The sequence below is a fragment of the Triticum dicoccoides genome, chromosome 2B (assembly GCF_002162155.2).
Source record: "Triticum dicoccoides isolate Atlit2015 ecotype Zavitan chromosome 2B, WEW_v2.0, whole genome shotgun sequence".
Classification (NCBI taxonomy): Eukaryota; Viridiplantae; Streptophyta; class Magnoliopsida; order Poales; family Poaceae; genus Triticum; species Triticum dicoccoides.
In genome coordinates, this window is record NC_041383.1 from 127,702,845 (window position 1) to 127,707,660 (window position 4,816).

The 4,816-nt window shown below is 39.3% G+C and overlaps 1 long non-coding RNA gene across 3 annotated transcripts; it reads right to left on the reverse strand.

Annotated features, from left to right (window-relative positions):
* Positions 1-466: 466 nt before the first annotated feature.
* Positions 467-3,980, reverse strand: LOC119362555. 3 transcript variants are annotated; one of them, XR_005173472.1, is made up of 7 exons: positions 3,758-3,977; positions 3,372-3,672; positions 2,672-2,915; positions 2,336-2,458; positions 1,797-1,904; positions 1,309-1,440; positions 467-994 (listed from the first exon to the last, which is right to left on the reverse strand). It is a non-coding gene; the product is annotated as an uncharacterized LOC119362555 (long non-coding RNA). The 3 variants fall into 3 exon arrangements; XR_005173471.1 differs by having other exon boundaries at positions 2,353-2,458; positions 2,672-3,672; positions 3,758-3,980; XR_005173470.1 differs by having other exon boundaries at positions 2,672-3,672; positions 3,758-3,980.
* Positions 3,981-4,816: the final 836 nt, after the last annotated feature.

A 4,816-nucleotide genomic window follows, 5' to 3' on the forward strand; every position in this document is an offset into this window, starting at 1 on the left:
TTAATAAATGGGAATCTATATAAATATTCTATAATGGGCTTTCGGAGATAAATTATAATTGAACATAAGAATCTTAACATTCCATTCAAAAACTGACAAATACATGCTGTAAACACCATGCTAGGTGTATGCCAAGTGCACTTCATAGAGTTTTACACTCAGCAAACACTATGCCGAGTACATATCTGCCTTTTCAGGTGCGCAGCATAGATTTTTTTTTCTGTAGTGTATTTGCCCAAAGAAAAATTACAACATCACAAACTGCAGGCTCCCCATAGAGAAATATTGTTTTGATATACTGAAGAGGCACTTATTATTAATGTGAAAATAAATGAGATTACATCTCCTGTTAACATAGTATATAGATACAATCCTCCAAATACAAATAGGACTATTCAAAAAAGGCTTCAAATCATAATCTGAAAAATAAGGAGGTGCACCTAACTTTGGTGGCAAAAAAAGCACGTAACAAATCTGACATGAATAATCATATGCATGTGTGCAAATGCACATACAAACTAATGCACAAAATTCTATTCATATATTTAATAGATCTGCTTATTCAATATTCAAGCTCGTACTATGTACAAATAACTAAGTCAAAAATATTGTAGGGCGATCGAAATCTGGAAATCAACTACATATGTTCAGATTTTCAATGAAAAAACAAGGGAAATGAAGGGAGAATACACCAACACTGGATGTCTCCTAGTAGCTCAAAGCAAGTCTCCAGGCAGCTCAAAGAAAAATCCTGTCGGGCAATGACCTCACTATGTGTGTCGCTGCTGTCGGTGGCGTCTTTGTCTTCTATGCATGACAGAAGCAACTTATATGGGGCATGAAGATGACAAAAACTGTTGCACGGGCATGGTCCCAAGCTAAGATACGCTCGACTGAATTAGAATTTGGCGAAGAGCGTTGTTGTATCATCAGTTGTGTCTGAATTAGAATATATGATAACCATCTTGCAAACATAATTTCGGTTTCTCTGTTTCTATAAGAAAAATAGAAACCCACAGTCCATCAGCGTGTAATTCCATCTATCAACAGAAGGCCACAAATTTTATTTAACTGCGAATTCAGATTGGCCTATTTATTAGCAAAAAGGGTCTATATCTGGAAAAAGAAATTTTGTATTAGAAAATGCATTTGGGAAACTTCACACCAGAATCACTACGTCTTAAGCTCAACTTAACTGGAAGAACCACCACGAAGATTTCAATAAAAAAATCTTCAGATTGTTATGCAAAAACATTTAGAGTAGCATTACTACATGTGGAAATCATCAAACTAATTAGAAGAGCATACCCTGCGCTTCCTTGATCATCATGTCGAACCCCATTTTCTCGGCGGGTGCCTCAGGCATCACAGCTTGCAACACCTGCCTGGCTGTCTCCAAGATGGTTGGGACGATTTTTCAGTCGATGCCGCCAGTCCAAGCTGTAATGCATACACAAATTACTACACATATCTCATATGCTTGTCAAATTTCGAGGTGACCAGTTCATAATGAAGTTGTCATACAGCACTCGCGTATGTACAGATCTACAATATTGCAATTCCTGTCACAACTGTTCGGGGATGAATGGCAAGCATGAAAGAACAAACTTTTGCACAATGTCCGTTCTCAAAAGTTGGAACTCTTCGCCCAGATGGATAGGGGTACATATAGACCAGTGTGCAACACATGTAATCAAAAAATATAAGGTAAAATTCTACTCACCATATTTGGGTCGCAAAATCAATTTCAACAGTACAATCAAATAGTAGAGGGTAACATATAGAAGAGTGTTTACCTCTTGTCTCATGTCTTTGTTGACACCATTGCCATTTCCAAAATCTTCCTGCAGCCTTTCATTTATGTGATCGTTATAAATACACCTCAAATCCGATCTTATCACAAACTGTAGAAAATAAAATGAGCAGATAAGCATCACATTCCAACCATAATCCATCAAACTTTAATAAGCAGTATGAAAGAGACATATTGCCCACACAATCTTAGCATATACCTGCACAAATAAGCTATAAAAACTATTTTGTTAATTCAGCGAAACCACGAAAGAAACATTACTGGATGAGGTAATAAAGAACAACTAAATGATGCAACAATGGGAACATATTTAGATTTAAGAATACAATAAGTTTGAGGCTCGTATTAAAAAGGAACTGGTATGCCCTTCGTTTGCTTTTGCTTGAGAATGTTTCAAGGGATTTCTGAAGAACTTAACTGTTTCTAACTAAATTGCAAGGTTAGTTTGGAAAGCCAAATATCAAATTACCATTGAAAAGAATACATATAGATTACACGTTTGCACTTAGTTTATGTACATACCCTGCACCGGGGTATACCTTCATGTGATCGAAGGCTGATTTAGGAGAACCAAGAGTTACGCGACCATACACATGTTGTGGAGTATCTATATCTCGTATACTAAGCCAAAGTATCTTGTCAAACCTGAAATTTACAGCATGAAAATACTACTACGATCATAATAATAAAAATTAAGCCGATGTGTCTAGTCAAATCTGCAATTTACAGCATGAAAAGACCACAATATCACTCTAGTGTACACTGTCTGAAAGTCTGACAGGAATAAAAATCAGAGTTGCACACTATCGTTTTCCCCTGCCAACGTACACAAATACAGAAATTCAAAAGGAAATATACCTTTCACTTTACCACTCCCTGCCTTCCCCTTTGCCATTGCTGGCACCATATTCTTCATGTCCATCTTCTAGGTAGCCCTCTCGCAACAGCAGCAAGCCACTGGCCATCTCGCCACACTGCCATGTGCCTCTTGCCTACCATCTGCTGCCTGCAGATATGCCTCATATCCGCTGCCCCAGCGACGCAGTCACCTGTCTGCTCAAGGCCTCCCCCCTGCACACCGCTATGCTAGCAGCTTGTGCTTCTATGAAATTCAGAAGGATCCAACATAACTGTAATGCATGTGGAACAGGGCAAATATGCATTGCTATCTATGTTTAACATTGTCCAGGATAGTTCTTGACCGTCGCCGGAACAAGTCACTTAAGATAGCTTGACTAAAATACATTAACAAGAAAATAAGGTGGTAGGTTGAACTTCTTTGTCTGAAGCTGATATATCATATTTCATATAGAATGAATGTCACAGATTTACAATGAACCTGTTACATTCCGATTTATAAGTTAGAAATAAAGTGTTATTACAATGCAATATATGAACTGCATGTGAAATCGAGACATAACATTCAGAAATGGGATATTGTGCAATAGACGTGTGAAGTAAACAGAAGATGATACACAGATAGAATAAACATTGGCACTATCGTACATTTACAATTGAAAAATCACATTTGATTCAAATAAATTGTTACATTTGTCACCTGATCCTCTTCAGTCGCGGGGCAGGGGCATGGATTAGTGGTGGAGCTGGATTGTTTAAGGCAACGGGAGAGCGGTGCTGGGCAGGCGGTGGGCGTGGCCACTGGCCAGCACAGGGACTCAGACACGGAGGGGCGGCTGCGCTGGCTGGGGAGGTGGGGCAGATGCGCAGTGCTGCTAGGCGAGGCAGAAATGAAAGGTGGCGGGGCAGATCCGGTCGTCCCCGTCGTCGATCTGGTCGTGAAGAAGGTCGGCAGTCGCGAGCGAAAGTCCGACGGAGCTTTAATCCGTGGCCATGGCGTCCTGCAGCTCGGGAACGAAAAGAAGAAGAGAGATTAGTGAGGAGAGGGATAGGGAATGGAGGAGGAGCGCGCTGGGCGCGGCTGACCTGCAGAGGAGGCCGTAGGCGGCTTGCAAGAGCGCGGGCGGCCACCGGAGGCAGGGTAACTCGGGGCAGATTCGGAGGTAGGGGAAGGGAGAAGCGATGGTGGATCCGTTCTTTCTTTTTCTTGAGGGAATTAGGGGCATGGAGAAAGAAGAATCGGGGAATGAATCATGATTAGTTGCAATCCATCCGAGAAATCAGGGAATGGGCGGGGCCGCGTAGAAGGAAGCGGAGCGGCAGGACGTCTGCTCGGCAGAACATTCAATCTGAGACGTTGATTTCAATATCAGACTATCGATATAATATGGACAGTAGGATATGTCTAAGTTGACTTGATCGGAAGGTCCTGCTTATCCTGTGTACAATTTGTTGTGTGGCTTTAGGATAATTCATGTTTGCTTTTTTAATAGTAGTATAGATGCAAGTCGCTAGACGATACCTGACACAAACAGATACTCCTTCTGTTTCAAAATAGATGACCCAACTTTATACTACTAACTTTTTAGTTAGTATAAAGTTAGATCATCTATTTTGAAATGAAGGAGTAGATAATTATGTAATTCTACTTCTACCCCCCAAAAAATTGTAATTCTACCTCTGTGCCTCATCTGCTGGATCAATATATTTATCGAAATCAACTTATTTTTCTGCTTTACTTTTTTCCTTTTCTTTATTTTTGTGTGTCAATCTTTTTTCTCATTGTATGCGCAGATGGGGTGGCGAAACCATTAATATACAAAAATATTGTTTTGCTGTTTGAATACCGAGCATATCATATACGTATACATTTAAGTTTCTATGCAATTTGTGTGCAAATTATACATTTGTCTAAAAATTATACTAATGTATGTTTGTCCTTGCATATAGAGGAACAATGCAAGTTATATACATTATGTATGTAATTTTTTTATCATCATTGGTTTTAAGTTGTTTTCCCCTTTCTTTCGTTCTTCTTTTAGGGTAATACCAAATTACCAATATCATTAATTCATTGTACGATAGAATAATTTATGTTTTAGTATTATTATTCGGTTTTGCTATTCTTAAGGTACATGTTTTTTT